The sequence below is a fragment of the Monodelphis domestica genome, chromosome 7, assembly GCF_027887165.1.
Source record: "Monodelphis domestica isolate mMonDom1 chromosome 7, mMonDom1.pri, whole genome shotgun sequence".
Taxonomy (NCBI): Eukaryota; Metazoa; Chordata; class Mammalia; order Didelphimorphia; family Didelphidae; genus Monodelphis; species Monodelphis domestica.
The window spans coordinates 139,319,418-139,341,107 of NC_077233.1; the positions used below are offsets into that span (position 1 = coordinate 139,319,418).

A 21,690-nucleotide genomic window follows, 5' to 3' on the forward strand; every position below is an offset into this window, starting at 1 on the left:
CCAAAACAATTAAATTGTGGGTACCCTTTGACTCTATGATGCCACTACTAGCTCTATACCCCAAAGAGATCAAAGAAAGAGGGACAAGAACCATACGTACCTACATTTATATCAGCTTTTTTGTGGTAGCAAAGAATTGGAAACTAAGGACATGCCTAGCAACTAGAGAATGGCTGGACTAATTATGTCATACGAATATGATGGAATCTGGTGTTATAAGAGATGATGGAGAAAGTTTCAGAGAAACCTGAGAAGACTTGTATGAATTGATGCAGAGTGAAGTGGACAGAATCAAAATGATTTATAAAATAATAAATAAAATAAATAAAATAAAATAACTTTAAAAGACTAAAGAAATCTGATTAGTTCGATGACTAACCACAGTTCCAGAGAACTCATGATGAAGCATGCTACTCACCTCTGGATAAAGCACTCAGAGAGCAGACTGAGACATTTTGTGGGGGAAGGCATGGCCAATGTCTCAAATCTCTCTTGTGTAACTCTAAATGTGTCTAATAAGATCTGGTTTTCCTTGCTTTCTCAATGAGGGCAGAGGAGAGGCAGGAGGGAGAAATGGTAGATCTTCATTTGAAAATTGAAATTTAAAAAAATTAAAGAGATAGCATGATGTTTTGGAACTAGCACTGATCTCAGAGAAAGATGAGCTAAAGTTCTGTCTCTTACATTTATTAATTGTACCAACAGATTACTATTTATATTTAGGTTCCAATTAGCAGGAAAAAATTCCCCTGAACTTGTCGTATGCATTTAAATTCGCACCATTTAAAGTTATAATTATATAAAATATGGTCATTGGTTCCAATCCAAAGGAAATACATAGTATGAATGAAGCACCAATTATGGGCTAGACAGTATTCTAGGCAGTGAGTATACATGGACATAAATGGCATAATTCTTGTCCTCAAGGAGTTTTCCTTCTCAAGGAAAACAAGGCTATAAATAAGTATGTGTAAAAGACCCTAGACAAGTTCTTTTATCTCTAAACATGTTTCCTCCTCTGTATAATACAGTCCCAATTCTCAGGATTAGGAAAATGCTTTATGACTCTTAAAGTGTTATATGAACTCAACCAGTGATTATTTTGGCTACCTGACAAGTCTCCTTCCTATCAGGGGTGATGTCTGCTAAGGTCAACCTAAAAATAGGTTGTTCTGAAGCTGATTCCTTAGGTACAAAGAGGAATCAGAAAATAAGGTATATTTTCAGATTCACTTAAATCTCTCTCTCTCTCTCTCTCTCTCTCTCTCTCTCTCTCTCTCTCTGCTCTGGCTTTCTCCAAATAGTAATCCTTGTAACTATAAGAAGATCCTTGGGGGCAGCTGGGTGGCTCAATGGATTGAGAGCCAGGTCTAGAGATGGGAGGTCCTGGGTTCAAATGTGACATCAGATACTTCCCAGCTGTGTGACCCTGGGCAAGTCACTTAACCCCTATTACTTAGCCCTTTCTGCTCTTCTGCCTTAGAACCAACACACAGTATTGATTCTAAGATGGAAGGTAAGGATTAACAAAAAAAAAAAAAAGATTCCTATTATTTCTGCTCCTCTCTCTGCCTCTGTCTGTCTGCCTGCCTCTGTCTCTCTGTCTTTCTCTTTCTCTGTAAAATGGGGAGAATTGCTCTTGTTCCTTTGCTCTCTGCTGTGTGATATGGAGGAAAGGGGATAGGGTAACTGGTCTAGCCATTGAACTGAGTCAGGAGATGTGCATTTCCTCACACACATGTACAGATGGTCACATACATGGCAGCGTTCCTCTGATGGGGGTGAGAGGGGTGCGGAGTGGGTCATTAAATTTTATTTGATCAAATTCAGGCCTGGGGGTGTTGGAGAAAGGCAAGAATAGGATGGTAACATCAACACAAAGGCTAGAATGAAACCTGTCTTCCTTTCCTCCTCGGCCCCAGGCTGAATGCACTGGCCTGCCCCCCTGTCAGAGGGAACTGGGTTGCCCTGCTCATCACAGCTTCTCATTCCCTCTTCCCTGACAGTTGCTCTGAGCTGGAGTGAGCACAGCAGTGTGGATGCAACAGCTGCTGAAGCCGTTGCCAGGGCAACCGACATCCTGCCAGTGGAGCGGCTGAAAGGGGCTGGACTGTGTCCCAAGGGGCCTGGAGCTGTGACCCTCAAAGGGAAAGAAGCTAGAGGACCGACAGGGCTCTGGAGGAGGTACTAGCAAGGGGCTTTCCACTAATAAATGGGAGGAAGGAAAGAAAACCTCTGGACAATTCTCCCTGCAATCACCAAAATGAGCCATGAGTACTCTTCTCTTTAACCTTTTTCTCTGTGTCTCATCCAGCCCCAATTCTAGAACATGGAAAGTTGATCTCCTCATTTTATGGAAGAGAAAATGGAGACCTAAGGGCACACTAGGAGTTAGTGGTGGAGGCTGGATGCAAACCCAGGTCCCTTGACTTCCTTACCTTTCTTTAAAATCTTCAGCAAGGTAGTTTAGCAGATAGAATGCTAGAATTGGCATCAGGAAGAGCTGAATTCTAGTCCTACCTCAGATGCTTACTGCTATGTGGTTGTGAGTGCATCACTTAACCTCTCTCAGCCTCTTGCTTTCCCCATCTGAAAACTGGGGATAATAATCACAATTACCTTGCAGTAGTTGTTGTGAGAATCAAATGAGATACATGAGATAAATATATATATGATCCTCTGCAAACCTAAAGTGTTATAGGCATATTTATCATCATCATTATTAATCCCATCCCATCCCATTCACGGCAAGAAAGAAAGCAATAGGAATAATTCTTCCCATTTTGCAGAAAGACACTGAGGTCTACAAAGCAAAAAGATCTGCCTAGTGTCACAGTGATGATTGTTTTGTGGAAGTCAGAGCACATGTGTGACTGAATGGTTCTAAAAATACATTTTCCCTTCAGTTTCCTCCTCCCTTTCCCTTCTCCGACTCCCTGTATTGGATTGTCCAGTTTACACATGGGTTGAGATGAGGGTAAAAATGTAGTCACAAAGGCATCCAGAACTACTGGAGAAGACCCCTTTACTGGAGTCCTGGGATTCTACTTGTTGCTCCACCAACTGGCCGATTGTACGGCCATGGGTTACATCCCTTCCCCATTCTGAACCTTGCCTCCTTGGTGGTAAAAGAAAGATGGTGGGCTCTGCCCTGCCCATCTGCCTGGGCTTTGATGAATAGGAATGAGAAAATGGATGTGAGAGTGTCTCATCAACTCTAAGGTGTCTGACAAATTGTGAGGAATGACTTGTTACTACGAACAGAGGAATGAAGAGATGAATTACAGGCTTAACCAGGGCTTTCCCATAGAAGCAGCACAGCTACAATGGAAGCAGTTCATAGCACTACCCTCACCCCAATATCTCCCCCATTCCCAGCCCGTCCTGCCCCCCATTGCTGGAAGCTTCCTTCCAGAGTGTGGGCTCTCCTGGTATCCCCAGCTCCTTCACCTTCCAGCCCCAGGAGGCTCAAAGAACAGATGTCCAATGTGGGCGGTTGCTGGAACCAGGCAACATATGTGCCCCAGGGCAGAAAACTACTCGTGGTTTCCCGGAGAGAGTTAATTCTGTCACTTCCTGATATGAGGAATTTTCAATTTGCCCCTTCTACCTCCGTTCTCAGGTGGCCCCCATCCTGGGTCCCTTGATGGATTGGGTAGGTTGAGGATCTAGAGTCAAATTTCCATGAGTTGGGATGACTTTACTGTGTAAGTGTGCCTGGTTTGGTGCAGTTAGCAACAGGATGGAAATCGATGCAGTAACGTGTAATGTGGCCCGTTTACCCATTTATAGATGATGCCAGAAACATAGAAGACATTCCAGCCCTCTATTTCCAGGATCAAAGGCACATCTGGATGATGAGTCTCTGGAATGGGAAGGGCTAGCTTGTGTTTTGATTTCCTTTCAGAGCTCAGGGTGTACCCAGCTGGCCCTCAGTCACTACAGAGTTTCAAGAGGTCATTGCCCCCAATCCTTTCACCCAAAGCTCTGCCAACTCTGCTCCCCTTGCCCCAACTCCCAGAAAGAAACTGCTTCTTAAAATGCTTCAGAGACAGTCCCAACCCAGAAGGTTCTGCTGCTTTCAAATTCCACCGTGACCAAGGGAGAACTGCATCTAGAAGATGGAAGGTTGCCATTTCTGTGATTCTTTTTGAAAAATGTGCCTCTGGGGCTTGGGAGTATCATTTCTGGAATGAGTCTCTCCTTTGTTCTTTGATGATACACATCAGTTTTTAAAAAACAACACAGAGAAGGCCCTCGACCAGAGATTTAGGGGACAGATTTGCAAAATGGTGCCAATCACGCTCGACCAGAATGCACAGCTATTCTTCCTATATAGGACAAGTGTCCTTCCTTCTAGGTCAGATTCATGGTCTATTCCTCCCTCTGTCCCAGGATTACAAACCAGAATGGGATGCTAAAAGAGAAGATAATGGAGAAATTTCCATGATGTCAGTTTTGGAAACATAAGGGTGAAACTCTGTAAAATATCCCTGGTTTCCTTTAAAGGTTCCATTTGTGGATCCACCACTCATAAATTCAAGCCAGGCAGTGCGGTAGAGACCTACTTGACTTTGAACCATGGCTCTGGCACCCATGTGCCATGAGCTGAGCAAGCCATTAACCTCTTCTGGACCCAGGTCTCCTTACCTGTCAAGGGAGGATAATGAATGTGTACTTGGTTAGATCAAATAAGACAATAAATGGAAAGCACGTTTTAAGCCTAAACACTCCTTAGAATTGTTAGCTATTCTGATTATAACTCTAACATAGGCCTCCCCCACCACACACACACACACACACACACACACACCAAGACTGAGGGAGACTCTAATGATGGATGGACGGATGGAAACTGCTTTGAAATCTATAAACCAATGAGGGGGTGGGTTATTGTTGTCCCTAGTTTCTTCTGTCATGTCTGGAACCAGCAGCTCATGAGAAACAGCGTCTTCTAGAAAAAGTGACCCTTATAGAAGGGTCTGTTGGTTTTGTTTCGCTGCCAAATTCCATCTTCTAAGGAGGACTTTGAGTGGGTAGAGGGTGTGGAAGAGTGTAGGGTGGGAGGCTACATATGGACAGAGAAAGAAAGAAAGAGGAGAAAACTCCAAGAGAAGAACAAAATGGAAGATGATGTGCTAAGAAAGCATCATTCTTCCAGACTTGGACGTGATTCTGTGCCCATTTCTTCTATTCTGGCTGTCCCTCCCTGGTGTTCTGCCTTCTAAAAATATTTCAGAGTCATCAGCATTGTAGCACTGAGCCAAGGGCTGATGAAGACCAAGAGCTCTCTGAGTTGTTGACATGCCAACATCTCACAGAAGAGGCCTAGCTCACCAAAGCCATTCTTCACACACTCCAGGCACTGCTTTCCTCAGGCTAGTGGGCAACTCTCAGAGAACAGGGATGGGAAAAGAGAAGGACCTTCCATTTACTAGCTCCATGACTTTGGGGGAATCAGATCTGTCTGGATCTCAGCTTTCTCATCTATAAAATGGAGAGCATAATCCCTCCCTTGTAGGGCTGTTGTGAAGATCAAAGGAGAAAAATGGATGTGAAAGCATTCTGGAAAGTGTAGGGTGACTAGAAACTAAGGGGATGCCTATTAATTGGGGAATGATTGAACAAATTTTGGTAAACAAATGCAATGGAATACTAATGTGTTGTAAAAAATAATGAAAGGGATGATTTCAGAGAAACCTAGGAAGGCTTGTCTGAATTGATGCAGTGTGAAGTAGGTAGAACCAAGAGAGCATTTTATTCAATAACAACATTGTAAAGACAAAGAATTAAGAGAGACTCAGACCTCTGATCAATTTGATGACCAATTGCTTCTCCAGAGGATCAGCACTGAAGTATGCTACTTATTTCCAGACAGAATGGGACTCAATTACAGAATAATAAATACATTTGGGGGGGGTACATGTTCAGTGCTGGAATTTGTTGGATTGGCTGTGCATACTTGTTACACAAGTTTTGCTTTGTTTTGTTTTGTTTTCAATGGGGAGACATGTTGGAGGAAGAACAGGATTAGAGATAAGAAAAAACCCATAAGATAATAAATATATGCAAAGATCAGCCAGGTGGTACAATGGATAGAGTTCTGGGCTTGGAGTCAGGAAGACTCATCTTCCTGAGTTCAAATCTGACTTCAGATACTTCCTATTTGTGTGACCCTGTGTAAATCACTTAATCCTGTTTGCCACCGTTTTCTCATCTGTAAAATGAGCTAGAGAAGGAAATGGCAAACCACTGCAGTACCTTTGCCAAGGAAACCCCAAATGTGGTCACAAAGAATTAGTCATGACTGAAAAACAACTAAACATGAAATCCATGCACAGATTCACGAGCTCATCAGTATGAGTCCATTTGTGTAGATTCCAGCCAGGCCCTCTATGTAATTCTTTTTCCTCTTTCATGTAATTACCCTTTGTAGAGCTCAACATATAGACACAACATATCTGAGACCTTCTCCCATCCCTTTTAAAATCTCAAGGTTTCCAGCATCTCTTATTCTTCTTACATGAACGGCCCACCTTCTTTTCATAGTCTTAGAGCTAGAAGGAAACTTAGAGGCCATTGAATTTCCAGAGCCCTCGTTTTTCAGAGGAGGAACCTGAGGCACAAAGAAATTGCCTCGTTTGACACATCTCTTAAGTACCTGAAGTGGAATCTGAACTCGGGTCTTTTTTGTCTTCAAGCTCAGTGATCTCTTTTATGCCATTTCTTGAGCACACATTATCCATGTGTATATGCTTCATTTTGAAAGTCAAGTCAATATTAGGTGCCTATTGTATGCCTTCCCTTATAAGAATTAGAGATTGTTGTTGTTATTTTTAATATCATGGGGGATCATCAGAGGAATGTTCTTGGACTTTTCATTTTCAGAGCCAAACATGAAAGATGGGATCTGCTCCCTTTACAACATTGAGGCTACTGCTAAGAAAAAGATGTGGGTGGAGAAAAGGAAGGGAGGGCAAAGGAGAGAATAAGCATTTATATAATGCCAATTCTAAGCACTTCACAAATCCTATCTCACTTGATCCTTGCACAGATCCAGCTGGTAGATGCTATTCCTGCCCCCCACTCCCTTTTACATCAGAGGACATAGATCGAGAAACCTAAGTGACTTCTCCAGAGCTCACTACCTACTTCCTGACAGAAAAAGACCCAACATAAGAATAATACACACATTTTTTTGAAGTGACTTGCCCAGGGTCACACAGTGAGGAAAGGTCTACAGCCAGATTTGAAGGGAGGTTTTCCCAATAAGACTCACCTTCAAATCTGGCTTCAGAAACCTATTATCTGTGTGACTCTGGGCAAATCACTTAACCTCTGTTTATTTCAGTTTCCTCAACTGTTAAATGAGGATAATAACACCTACCTCTCAAGGTTGTTGTGAAGACCAAATGAAATGATATTTGTAAAACGTAGCACAACACCTGGCATATATTTGGAGCTATATAAATGCATTTTTATTTTGACGAGTTTAATAAATTGGATATCTCAGACAAATCAATTCAAAGCATGGATTAAGCACTGATTAAGCACTGACTATATATTCATGGGCAGCCAGGTGGTAAAATAGATAAAGGACCAGGTCTGAAGTCAGAAAGATATAACTTCAAAATCATACTTCAATACTTACTAGCTGTGTGACCCTGGCTAAGTCCCTTAACTCCTATTTGCCTCAGTTCCTCATCTGTAAAATGCGGATGCACTGGAGAAGAAAATGGCAAACTACTCTAGGGTCTTTGCCAAGAAAACCCCATGGACTTGCCTTGGGGTCATGAAGAGTTGGATGTGACTGAACAACTGAGCAGCAATGACTACAACATTTCTAGGTTACTGTGCTAAGTACATACCTACCTATCAGTCTTTCTCCAGGCAGTCCTTCTGTTCTCACCATTTCAGACAAACGGGAGTGGATTCAGTTCTTTCCTATATGGGGACTAAGGTAAGGCTCCCCCCACTTTTCATTCTGCTCTTTCGAGAGCCTTGACATTCTGGAAGCACTCTAATGGGTTCCCCAACTCCTTGCTACTCTCTCTCTCTCATCATTCTCTATCCTCTTTCAATGCTCTGCATAGCACCATTTTAATTGTTTGATATTTCAATGGATCTATGATACTCCCTTCAATAAAACTGATCCCAATCCTATCAAACCTGTTCATCCTGGGTGAACTCTCGTCCATATCCTCCCATAAATCCACCAAGGGACCCCCTTCTAGATCATTTAAAATTATATCTGTTTCAATGGAGAATTCTACAGGAGTTCCATCTATTATCCTTCATACCAAACTGGTCCACCATCTTTCTTGGTCACAAATGAATCGATAAATTAAAAAGCACTTAAAACACTTACCCTTTCAGTTGAGAAGTGATATACATCTTGTTTGTACATAGGTGCTTACATATTATCTACCCATTAGCCTGGCTAACTAAATCTTTGGACACTGTGGTATTCTATGATATGTAACCCCATATCATCACTGAGAGAATCCTGTTTGTGCTTGGGGCAGGTGGGAGGAGGGGAAGCACTGTTCATTTCCAACCCATGCTCTTCCTTTTATTCAAATTTGAGTCCAGTTCACTGTCTATCCATAGTGGCTGTCCAAATTATCATATTGAAGGGCCAGTTCTATGGGCTATCCATCCAACTGTATATTTGAGCCTTGAATGTCAAGTTTTTTTCATCCACTTGGATTTTCCTTGGTGGAGACTTAGGGTAAACTCTTTTGAGAAATTATACATCTCGGTGTCCAGGGAAGTGACAAAATCAGTGTATCATTGGCTGAAAATAAAAGCAGCTAAAGAACCTGAACAACTACTGAGGATACTTCTATCATTTGGATTTCATGCTGGGTGTCCTCTATGACAGAGACAACTTGGGTGAGGATACATCTCTCTCTGTTTTATGTCTTAATTTGCTATTAGTAGGTCCATATCCTCCCGTAAATAGACCACAAGGACCCCCCTCTAGATTCCTTAATGTTATATGTTTTTCGGGGGCAGCTGGGTAGCACAGTGGATTGAGAACCAGTCCTAGAGACGGGAGGTCCTAGGTTCAAATCTGGCTTCAGCCACTTCCCAGCTGTGTGACCCTGGGCAAGTCACTTGACCCCCATTGCCTAGCCCTTACCACTCTTCTGCCTTGGAGCCAATACACAGTATTGACTCCAAGACGGAAGGTAAGGGTTTCAAAAAAAAATGTTATATGTTTTTCAATGTTTCAACTTCAAAATAAGTTCTCTCTTTTTTAGCTTTAGAATAATCTGGCATAATTTTAGCCTATGCAGAGAGGATTTTTGCTATGGAAGGACTTTTAAGACAATTTTTTCCTTCTTTAATGAATTATTTTTTATAGTTGATAAACAATGAGTACTGTAGGGTTTTGCATTCTTTCTACCTTTCAGTTGGTTGTATGACTATCAAGATGTTGTCTACTTGGGGGGGGGGGGGCGCAAGAGCCACGCCTAGAGATAGGAAGTCCTGAGTTCAAATCTGGACTCAAATACTTCCTAGCTGTGTGACATTGGGTGAGTCACTTAACTCCCCCTTTACACCTCTTCTGCTTTGGAACCAACACACAGTACTGATTCCAAGACAAAAGGTAAGAGTTTAAAAATAGTTTAGTCTATTGTAGGATATCATCTATAGAAGTCTCCCTTTTTCATGTCTTCATCAATAATACCCTCTTTAAAATTTGAGATTTTTATGAAAATATTTTAGGAATGAAAAAGTAACAACAGGTTCAGTAGTTGTCTGTATGTTTTAATCACCATTCCCTTCCCCCCGGCATTCCAACATAACATCTTTGATTTTCCCCAAGTGTTTGGTATCTTTTCTTCAGATAACTGGAGAACTGATCCTCCCCTCAAGTATGGTCCTAGCCCTACTGCTCTTTGTATCTCACTTCTGCTTCCTCATTCATAAAATCAGGCATAGCAATGTTCAAGTTGAAATGAAGTGATTCCATTCTCATTGCTGGAGAAAATGGTTTGATATAGAAATCTTTGTAAACTTCTTTGCTGCTTGTTCTCTTTCCAATTTAATTTTTAAATCCTCTCAGGATAATTTGGCTTCGTTTGGCTATTAGCTTGCTTTCTGCAGATTTTTTCCCTCCATCACATCCACTTTGTGAGGTGATATTGTTCATAATCTTCCACCAACCATCACCAATTAATTTTACAAATGATTTTATTTTCTAAACTGGCATTTTTCTTGGTTGCCACATCTTTTCTACTTGGAAAGGAGAGCTAGTATGGTTTCTAGGCTCTTTTGTCCTCCTTGTAACAATTAATTTATAGCAGTTAAATGTCCTTAGAAAAGGGTGTTAGTCTGTACTGATTTCTTTTGTTCATTTCCCATTTTTTGGCATCAAGAAAACATTTGAATATATAGGTCAAATTGAAGCTGATTTAATTGCATGACAACATTTTTACTTCTCTAATTTGGATCTTTCCTCTAAAAAGTAGATGATCTGAATATACATGGATGATTGCTTTGGAAATGGTTCTAATATAGATAACCAGTTGTTAATATAGAGCCAATTTTATATTCTGGTTTTATTTAGGGCTCATCATATCCAGTGCCTCCTAATGCTCATCTTAAAAAATATTCATTATATATAAGTATGGGCATTCCATATAGTTTATTAACTTTTGGTCTTTTCCCTTTCATCAGAAAATCTGGGTTCAAATCCCACTTTAGACTCCTACTATTTATATGACTTTACTTCCCTCAGCTTCATTCTCTTCAACTGTAAAAGGAAGGGTTTAGATAGATGGCTTCTGAGATCTCTCCCAATTCTAGATCTATGGGCTTATGAGTGTATGAAGCATATTTTTCACTGTCCTACCCTATTCCTACTTTTCCATCAAAGTCATCAAGTATTAAAGTATATATTGATTTAAGTTACAGAGGACGAGGAATGAAGGGTAAAGACTGGGCCTGTGATTTCATTGATACTGAGAATTCCCCAAAGATCAGATTCCCTTTATCAGTGCAGATCCAGACCTTCTCTGCTACTTATATTATTAGAGAGTTCTTGCAATAATGAGAAGTTAATTAACTTGCTCAGCATCACATTGCCAATATGTGGCAAAGGAAGAACCTGAAACCAGACTTAGAATTTCTCTATATCTTTACCTTTTACATCAGATTGCTAAGTCAAATTGTCTTCATGGTGTGGTTTTTTGGTATTTTTTTTTTTTTGCAAATGATCATCTTGAGCACTGCAAATTACAATGGCCAAGTGTCTCATAAAAAAAAAAAATCTTTCCTGTTGCCCTTGGATACATGATAAAACCAACTCTGTGAAGTTCTTTATTTGTCTCCCAAGGAGAGCCTGAGCCATCCATCCATTTATCTGCACCTCTCTTTTGTCTTCCCATTTCATTTATAGCACGAATGATGAAGCTGATAAGATTTGGTTTCTCTAGGAACATGCCAATTTCTTGGTCATTCAACAAAGATGTCTTATTTATAAAGTACTAATGATGAATGTTTATAATGGTCTAAGAACTGTGTGATCTGTAGCACCTTCTGCCTCATTTCCCAACACACTGGCACTTCAGAGGTGGGAGAGGGCCCCAAAGACCAAGGACCATTTGTCTCTGTCCATTGTACCATAGGCTGCCATCGCTAAAGAATTCCTCACGTATCAGGGTTATGATGCTGAGCCTGGGTCTGTTCAGAGCTAGCCTAGGAACATCAGCTCAGTACTCAAAAGCTTTTCCAAGATGGAAGTTTTCCCTCTGCTTTAAGAACTCAATGTCAGCTTCATGCCATGATGAGGTAATCAGAATAGAGGACAAGGGTACAAATCCTGATTCTGCTACTTATTACTTGTAGCCGTGTGACCTTGGGTCTCTTCTCTTCTCATCTATAAAATGAATGGGATTGGACTGACTGATCACAAGAGTCTTATCCATCTCAAAATTTTAAGTAAACAAACGTATACATAGCTAGAGCTCGCATTTCTAAAGCACCTTCTCCTTGTGAGGTAGCCTCATTTTACAAATTAAGAAATAGAGGCACAGTAAGGATAAATACCCGCCCAAATCTACTCAGCTATTAAATAATGGAGTCAGGATTTGAACGTGGGAGACTTCTAACTCCAAGTTCAATGCTCTTTTTTTTAAGCCCTTACCTTAAAATTGATACTATGCATTGGTTCTAAGAGGGCAGTAAGGGCTAAGCAATTGGAGTTAAGCTGCCCAGTCACCCAGTGAGGAAGTACCTGAGGCCAAATTTGAACCCAAGACCTCCTGCCTCCAAGCTTGGCTCTCTATCCATTGAGCCACCCAGCTCCCTTCAATGCTCATTCTGGTACATCATTCATCACAGTGTAGAGACTGACACAATTAGTCAATACTTTCTGATGATTAGCCCTGTTATTGTTGTTATGTCCTGGGTTCTGATCTATCCTTTCCTCTTATATGTCCCTGCTCATATTCAAAAGATCTGTGATTTCCTTGGTGTTAGTTTTTATTCTGTTACTGAATAAGAAAACCTTAGAACATGGTTTCATGAGTTGATGTAGCTCTCCCTTGAGAAAGATGAGGAGAGGGAGAGAGAGAGAGAGAGAGAGACAGAGAGACAGAGAGAGAGACAGAGACAGAGACAGAGAGAGAGACAGAGAGAGAGAGACAGAGAGAGACAGAGACAGAGAGAGACAGAGACAGACAGGGAGAGAGAGAGAATGAGAGACAGACAGAGAGACAGACAGAGACAGAGACAGAGACAGAGACAGACAGAGAGAAACAGAGACAGAGAGGGAGAGAGAGAGTGTGTTACCTTGTGGCCAGTCTTTTGATGATGTGGCCAATCCCATCCAAAATAAATTACTTTGTGGGCAGCCTTTTGGCAATGGGTTTCTATGGACTTAGCTAGGCTGGTCTTTGGATGACTCAACACTATAAGGCTTTCCAGCTTGGTAGAACCAAGCTGGATAACTTTTGCTCTCCTGGCATAGCCTTCAAGAGCCCGGGGTTACACCCGTGCGATAATGAGGCATCAGAAGAATCAAGTCCATTTCGAAGATGTAATATTAGTCATTCCGATTACACTGCCTGTAGGCATGTCTAGAGTACCTTTCCTACAAAGATTGTAGGCATGTGAAGGAATGATTGGGGAAAATTTCTTAAGGGTTTTCTATATGCCAAGCAATGTGCTTAGCACTAGCAATACAAACCTAAAAATGAGACAGTCCTTTGCATATTTTCTCCTAATAGGAGACACAACACATATAAGGGAGTAGTGGCTAGGGAGGGGTGCATTCGTTTTCAAAGTCAATTGAGTAGGGCCAAAAGAGAGTTGACCGACACAACTTTTCCAGTAGCAGGGCCTCTCAATTTATGAATTTAGGAAACTCTTGTCCTCAATAGTTTTGATGAAGCAAATGAATCCACCAGCCTGTCCCATATACTGCCAAATCTAGCAAGGTCCTTAGGGTTCATCTATATCAATTCCCTTATTTTTCAGAGGAAGAAACTGAGGTTCACAGAGGGAAAGAGACTTTCCCAAGGCCACACAGCTTGTTACCACCATGGTTTTACAGTTTGGGAAGGCAGGACCCCAGAGAAGAAAAATCACTTGCTAGATGTATGCATTGAGTCAGGACAAGACCAGGTAGGATTGGAGGCTCTCTGTCTGTTGGATTTGGATTCCTGTCTTTTTGAAGCGCTTTTTAAAGATTGGTATGGAAGGAAAGCTAGAGCAGTTTCAGCTTTTGCCACTACTAAGTCGCCATCTTGACTCCCCCCTTCTCTGGCTGTTAAAGGCACTGGACAGCTGCTTTCTCAAAGTCTCATGTGCTAAATGTCATACCACATAATCCTTGGGGTCCAGCCCAATTCTGGACGTCACTATCTCCACCAGATCCAGGGACAGCAGACTGGCAGGGCCCCTCCCTTTAGAAGTTATCTTTTCTGGAGCCCAACAAAGGGGATGGGCTAACAGCCTTTTGAGCAGCTCCAAATGGACTAACCAATTGGCTGAAGCTTCTGGATAGCTCGGCTTAGGCAGAAAACCAGATTTATCTGCTGCTAATTAGTTCGTTTTCTATCTTTCTCCCACATTAGTCAGTGGAACACGACAGCATTGGGTTTGCCAGCTTCAGACCATGGCTAAAATGGAAGAGAGAATCCACTTTAAAGGTCATCTTAATCCAATGCCATCTTCAACCTGGCATCAGGAATAAAAAAGCCCCCACTTCATTACTTCATTACAAGGATGGGGAACAAAGAGTTGATGGGAGATAAGGTTAGGGGAAGAGGCCTTTTAATGGTAGGTAGATAGAGTATGGGGCTTAAGAGTCCTCAATCATTTATTTGCCATATGACTCTGCCTCAGTTTCCTCGACTATAAATTGGGGATAATAATAGTACCTACCTCACAGGTTCGTTGTGGGGATCAAACAATTTCTACATGTAAAGCCCGTTATAAACCTTAAATTCAGGACTATATAAAAGCTAGCTATTATGGTTCAAAGGCTTTAGACTCAACCATCAAGTCATAAAGACATTGGGGTTTTCTAGATGAAAACTTGTCTAGTCTTCTCATTAGAGTGAGGAGGACTTGGGGAAGCCTAGAGCAGGAAACAGATTTACCCACTATAGTAAATGAAAGAGCCAAGAGGCAAACCCAGGTCCTCTGATTCTAAATCTACTCCCTTTGCTCTCCAAGAGAAAATTCATTTAAGAGTTACTGAGGGGGGCAACTTGGTGGCTCAATGGATTGAGAGCCAAGTCCTGGGTTCAAATCTGGACTCAAATACTTCTGTGTTGTGTGACCCTGGCCTAGCCCTTACCACTCTTCTGCCTTGGAACCAATACACCATATTGATTCTAAGACAGAAAGTAAGGGGGGGAGGAGGGAGAGGTATCAACTAAACCGCATGAGTCTAGCTAGCTTAGAAAGATGTTCTCCAAAGAGGCTACTTTTAAATGATGTTCTAATCCAGTTTAGAAGTGTCAGGATACAAAAGCAGGAAACTAGAACCATACCAGCTGATTCCAGGGAGTATCTGGATTCTTAGGAGGAGGAAGGACCCTCCATAGAATTAAAAGCTGAAGGGATTTCCTAGCTGTATGACCCTGGGCAAGTCACTTAAACCCCTACCACCTAGCCCTTGCTACTCTTCTGCTTTAGAACCAATACACAGTATTAATTCCAAGATAGAAGGTAAGGGTTTAAAAAAACAACTGAAGAGAACAAACCATAGATTCTAACAACCCAGCTATGTGAGTCTATGCCAGAGAACCACTAAATGACATAGCTGTGAGGGATTTGAGATATTGTCTAGTTAACTTGTTTCATGGAAGAGAACACTAAGGCCCAAAAAGGAGACTGGATTTGCCCAAGATGGCAACATTAATGAGGGGCAAAGCCAGGTCTTCTTCCTCCAAGTGTAGAATTCTCTGCACTCCACCAATTTCTTATCCTTTTTCATCCTCCTCTGAGAACGAGAGCTCCAAGAGAGCTGAGATTAAGTCTTCTTCCTCTCTAGGCTTCCTCAGTGCCTATCATGGAACTCTATAAAACTAACAGTCAACTTTTTTGGAATTGAATTAGAAGAAGCAAGGAAAGGCTGGTTAGGGAGCCATTGGTAGAAGAAAACCTTAGGGTTTTCATGGTCCAAGGAGAGGAAAAATAAGCCAAATTCTAATCTCAGCTCTGCTACTAAGTCAGAATGTGACTGTAGGTACCACCCCATCCCCCAAACTCTTCTCAGCCTCAATTTTCCTACCAGGCAGCTGGTGGTTCAGTACAAGGAATGCTAAGTCTAGAATCAGGAAGACCTGAGTTCATATATGACCTGAGCCACTTAATAGCTGTGTGACCCTCAGCAGGTCACTTAACCACCCCCTGCCTCATTTTCCTCAACTACAAAATGGGGAGAAAGAGCAGGGTCTACCTCCCAGGGTTGTTGGGAGAATAAAATGAGATATTTGTTTTGTTTTGAAAGCACTTAGTTTTAAAGCACCAGTGCCCAGCCCATTACATAAATCTTCATTCTCTCTTCATTTATAAAAAGAAGGGGGTGAACCATATGATATGATTGTAATCCTCCATGATTCTCTGGGAACCTGTCTTTAAACTTGGGGGTCTCAGGGAACAGAATATTTGAGCTCTATGTAAAATCCAGAGAAGGCTAAGGATCCAGAAGTCCACCAGGGTGTCAGGGATTAATGATGGGGTTAAGGGGATGAACTGCAGTGTCTCCAGGATGGTGTGATCTCTAGTCAGAACAAGTGTCCACTGGGAAAACCCTGTCCAAAGTCATTCAAGGTCCTCGAAATCTGGCCCCCCTTGAGAACCTCAAAAAGGGGAGAAAGTTCCTTTGATCATTCTCATTTTTAGGGTCAGTCTTTCCTATAGATGAGGCAGTGGAGGGTCCAGGTGACTTTTCTGTAAGGAGTTTCCCAGGAAACCCCATGTTCTGATTTTCTGTCTGTCAGCCTCCACCCCCAACCATCTTCTTGATGCTCTGCTTTCCCCCTTTGAGTCTTCTTCCACCAGAGGCCCTCCTGCGCAGAGCATGGGTGAACTGGGAGTGAGGGAGGGGTCAAGGGCTTGCTTCCTTCATTGCTGACGGGGATTGAGGAGTAGGAACCAAGTGATTTTTAAACCTAGAGTACTGGCTACCCTTAGGGATCTAATCAGCTCTGGCTGTAGCCCAGGTTAGCCTGTTGCTTCACTGGCGCCCTGTCCTCCTCCACACTGGAAAAGATTTCTTTCAGTTCCCCCTTTTCTCGAGCCCCTGCTCCTTCTCCTGACCCCGTCCCACCTGCTTCACCAAATCGACTTCCTTCTCTTAGGTTGTAGGGGGCCTAAAAGAGGGGTTTGAACCAGAGGAGCCAGGGCTGGGCTATGCCCACCACCACAAAGGGATGCCGCATTAATATGGGAATTTCAAGTACCCACTTGGGATGGACTGGAGGCATGATTTGGGGCTGAGTGTCCTTCCTCTGGTTCTCAAATGGATGTGTGTGCGTGCTCCAGCGAGTGCGCGCGGGGGGGGGGGGGGGGGGGGCCTGGGTTCCCACCCTGTCCCCTAAGGGGCAGAGGAAGCTCCGGGCATGGGATACCTGCTCCGCTCCCTGATGCAACGGGAGGTGAGAATCCCACCTTCAGTTATGGCTCCTCTTTGCCTGCACCCAACCGAAGATTCTAGGATGCCAGAATTTTGAGCTAGATGAGTCTTTAGAGACCACCTTGTCTGATAGTCTCATTTCACAGATTAGGTTACCGGGTCTTTCCCGGGTCATACAGTAGCAGGGGCAAGATTAGAACTCTGGTCCTCTGACTCCGAAAGCAAAGGGAAGAGGGGGCTTATTTAGCTCCGAGTCCTCTTCCCACCCGGCCAGAGCGAAGGGCTACTGAGCCTTTAGCACTCCCAGCTCCATGCCACCGCCACTCTTGTGCCTCAGGTGGCCTACCTGTACCCTGGCTGGGAGGGCTGGGACCCAGCGCCCGAGTTTGATTGGGGGGTGAGCAGAGCGTGTTCCTGCCCGGTCCCCTCTCCCGGGTAGTCACCTCACCAGCTCCTGCAGTCAGCCCCACTTACCAGTCAGAGTCGAGGTCCCTCAGCCTTGACACTCCACCACCACCACCACCGCCGCCGCCGCTGCTGCTGCTGCTGCTGCTGCTGCTGCTGCTGCTACCCCCGCTGCAGCCTCCCTGGATTTGGAGCCCAGCTCCCGAGAAAGGGAGGAGAAAGCAGCAAGGAGGGGCGCCCTCCTCTTCTTCAGCCCTAGAAGGGGCGGTGCTGGTGGGGGGCGGGGTCTCGTCTGGGATCTGGGGGAGGAGGGGGAGGTCTTTGGACTCATCATCCCTGAGGAGATTCTGTACCCTGGCCCTGTGGGGACAGGTTGGGGCGTAGATAACAGGCCTCAGTTTCCCCTCTTTAGCTGGAAAGGACAGAGGTATTTTTGCTATATTTTATTGACTCTCCTAACTCCCGCACAGCCCTCAGTTTCCCTATCAAATACGATGGAGCGGAGGCTGCATCCTTCTCTCTTTCCCCAGAGTACCCCCGCCCCAACTCCAACGGGAATGAGGCTCTGGCCTTCCCCGCCGCACTTTCGGGTGTGATGTGGGTACCTAGGTGTTGCTGCAACAGGTTCTGGGAGGATCCATGAGTCTGAGAGACAGGAGAGACTCCGTACCCTTTTCCTAGTCAGTTCAGCTCCCTGGCCCATCCGTCATACAAACTCCTCCTGCGTCTGGCCCAGGCACCCGCACCCGCACCCGCACCCGCACATAGTACGCCTTCAGCAAACGTTTGTTGTATTTGGACCGCGCTGCATTGTTTTGGATTGCATTGAGGAAAAACTAAACTGCGTTTTAGAGGCAAGAGCACTGGATTTGGCATCAGCCATTTACCAGCTGTTTTACCTCAGGCAAGGCCCTTCCCCCGTTGGGGCCTCAGTTTCCTCACCTGTAAACGAGAGGCTTAGCCTAGAGAATCTCTAAGGTTCCTTCCAGCTCCAAGTCCTGGGATGCTATGAATTCTCTTCTCCACAGGTATATGCCTAACCGGAATGAGAGCCGGTAGCCTCTTCCTGACTCCCCCTCCCTTTATCCAGCGGCTCTTTGTGCCAAAAGAGGAAGGGGAGAAGAGGTTTCCAGGGCTTGGGCGGAGGACCACTGGCTGAATATCTAGGCGCAGGTCTGGAGGATCATTACCTGGGTGGGGCTGCCCATACAGAAGGGGAGAATAGCCCCAGCCCTCCCTCCAAAGCTGCCACACAGCTCTGAGCCTGACCTGAGTCACTAGGGATTGGGGAGGCAGACCAGATCAAGAACTAGCGGGGGGGGGGGGGGGGGGGGGGGGGGGAGGGGTGGCGATGATTGCTCCCTCTAGCCAGGCCCCAGGACACCATTCAGGGCCAGATCTCATCAATGGTCATGTCTCAAAATTGGCCGGGACTGATCACTCACTCTCTGGGACTTATTTCCTGCAATTATCCCAGCAGATCCTTCCCTAGTGATGAAGAAAGAACCCCATTTTTAGATTTGGGAGGACAGTCCAAGTCCTTAGCACCCCCCAAAGCAGGTGAGGCTTGGTTTCCCCAAAGGACAGAGGTGTCACTGAACGATGTCCAGCCCTAGGATGCCCATTCCCAAGCCTCACACTCATCCAGGAGGAAGCCCTGTCAAAGAGAGTTAGACACATCTGCCCAGCATCCATCCAATCCACCTACCCTCTGAAACCTGGGAAGAACCCAGAAAGTGGCCAGGCCTTCTTGACCAAGCTGGGAAGAAGTCACCCATGGAGGAACTCCAGGGCTGGTTTTTATTTGGGGGTGGGGGGAATCATGGGTGGAATAGCAGCATTCCCTCCCTCCCCAAAAGGGGAGGCTGAGGCTGAGTCCCATGAATGTCTGTACACTTACCCTTGTGCCAGCTGTTGTCCCTCTCCTGGCCTCAGTCTCCTGGACGCTAAAGTGGGTTTGCTGCTGATCTCCCTCAAAGGGCTGCAATGCCCAGGCGATCCAAGCAGTGATAGGCTTCAGGCAAATGCCAAGTCTATAAAGTGAGTCTGGGGAAGGGGGAGGGCTCTTTGAGCAGAGAGACACGCACTTCAGGGTAATGAATTACTGCAGAGATGTCGGCAGCCAGAGGCCAGCCAGCCAGTTGCCAAGAATCCTTCCGAGATGACTTTTCGCCACTCCTCAGTGCACAAGGAAAACAGTGGGTGTCGAGCCTTTGGGCGGGTGGGTGGGCTGGATGCAGAGGCTGCAGGGCTGCCAGCTGTGCCAAGCGCCAGCTCCGCTCTTCTCCCCTCCTTTTCTCCCCCCTCTCTTCTGCCCTTTCCTCTTCTCTCCCCTCCTCTATTCCTTTTCTCTTTTCCCCTCTGCCTGCTGCAGTCTGGCTCCCTGGGGGCTGAGTACTGGCACCTGTTGCAGCTTGTGGAGGTCCTTGGAAGAAAGGCAGATCTCACCACAGAGAGACAGAGCTGCCCAATCCTAGCTTCTCTCTCCGGGGGAGGGGAGGGGAGGGGAGGCAGAGACAGACAAGATTCCCAGAGCCCTCATTTGCCTAGGCTGTCGGTCTGGTCAGGTGGAACGAGGGGCCCCCATGGCCATGAGAAGCCTCAGAGACTGAAGCCCTGAGAACCCCAAACCTAGAAGGGCAGGACCCAATGATGGCTGGCTTCTGGGGTGGGGGGATGCTGCTCTATGACTTAGTGTCTCATAAGAAAGACTGAATCCCCAGATTGGGATATAGCTGTAGACTCCCCTCAGCCCAGTTCCCTGGCCCTGCTCCTCTCTCTTCTGGGGCTACCCTCCCTTGGATCCTCAGCTGTTAGGGCTGGGCTTGGGGCAGATGTCCTACTCTCCCCACATGCTGCTAGAAGACTCATTCATCAAATCTGGTTAGCCATCAAGAAAATGATGGAGGAAAGAATGTAACCAAATGTAGATTACAGAAGATTCCGTGCTATTGAAGAGGTTACTTGGTGGCAATAAGAAAAACTGGCTCCCACTCCCACAAGTAGTGATGGTGGGGGGCCACAGAGCAGCAAGAATTCTGGGTTTGAATCCCAGCTTTTTCAGTGACTTGCTGTGTGACTTCAGGTAAACTGTGTCCTCTCTCTGAGCTTCAGTTGTCAAATGAAGGGATTGGACTAAGTGATCTGACTTAAGTCCCCTTCTACCACTAAGTGTAAATTTAAACTCGAGTTCTTCACCTGTAAAATGGGGAGAGAAATTCTCTCCTCCTCCCTCCCTCAGGGGATACCATTAAGGAGAGCTAGGAGATTGCCAATCTGTCAAATTTAGGAATCACCTGTGTGTAGACCTGGGCTCTGATGGACTGGAGGATAGGGCTGAGAATGGGGCTGGAGAAAGGGATGGGGTGGGAAGGGGGAAACAGAAAGGAAGCAGCCCTTGAGAAGCTCAAAGGAGGGGAGCCAGAAAGAGCAGCCCCAGGCTTTATTGTCAGAGAGCTCAGTGTGGGGGAGTCGGAGGAAGAGCAGACCTAGGGGAACTCATAGTCTGGCTAGGCAACAGCACCTGCATACAAAATGGTTACAGAAAAAAACCCAAATAGCTTATGTTCAAGTGTGATTCAAGGGAGGAAGAAAACAAGGGAGGAAGGGAAAGAGGAAGGAAGGAAGGAAAGAAGAGAAGGAAGGAGACAGGAAGAAGGGGCTACAGACCGCTATGGGATTGGGGTAGGCTTTCTGTAGGAGGTGGGCCTTGAGCTAAGCCTTGAAATGAGGGTGGGATTCGGTCTGACTGAAGTAGCAAAGAAGTATCCTTGGAGAAAGTGGAGAACTTCCCCATACAGCTCCCACAGATTGGTGTCTCTAGACCTCCCAACTCCCTCAGAGGGACCCAGAAGTCCAGGAAATATAAACAAGACTGATTTATTGGAGACACACAAATGGGAATAAGAGCAGAGACTAACTAGAGTGTCCAGAGTTTACTGCCTAGGATGTCAAATGTAGAGGGCAGACAGCACTTGAGTTCTGCAGCATAGAAATGGCAGAACATAGCACCAAATCAGCAAGGAAAACTAGTTAAAACAGAAAGCCATTAAATTAAAAAGATTTTATACAAATAAAACTGATGATGATGATTAGAAGGAAAGCAATAAATTGGGAAAACATTTTATAATTTCTTAGACAGAGGTCTCATATCTGAAGTACACAAAGAACAGTCAAATTTA

General features: G+C 44.7%; 1 protein-coding gene across 3 annotated transcripts in view; it reads right to left on the minus strand.

The window, feature by feature from the left end:
• BAIAP3 (BAI1 associated protein 3) overlaps positions 1–20,250 on the minus strand; it is an 80,305-nt gene extending 60,055 nt beyond the window's left edge. Inside the window, exons 1-2 of one of the 3 annotated variants that reach the window (XM_056805660.1) lie at positions 19,410–20,250; positions 17,579–17,808 (exon numbers count right to left, since the gene is read on the minus strand). The gene's annotated coding sequence lies outside the window, so the exon portion shown is untranslated. Of the gene's footprint in view, positions 1–17,578; positions 17,809–18,451; positions 18,786–19,409 lie in introns of those variants that run through there. The other 2 variants (XM_056805661.1, XM_056805662.1) reach the window with 2 other exon arrangements.
• Between the last annotated feature and the right edge of the window lie 1,440 nt (positions 20,251–21,690).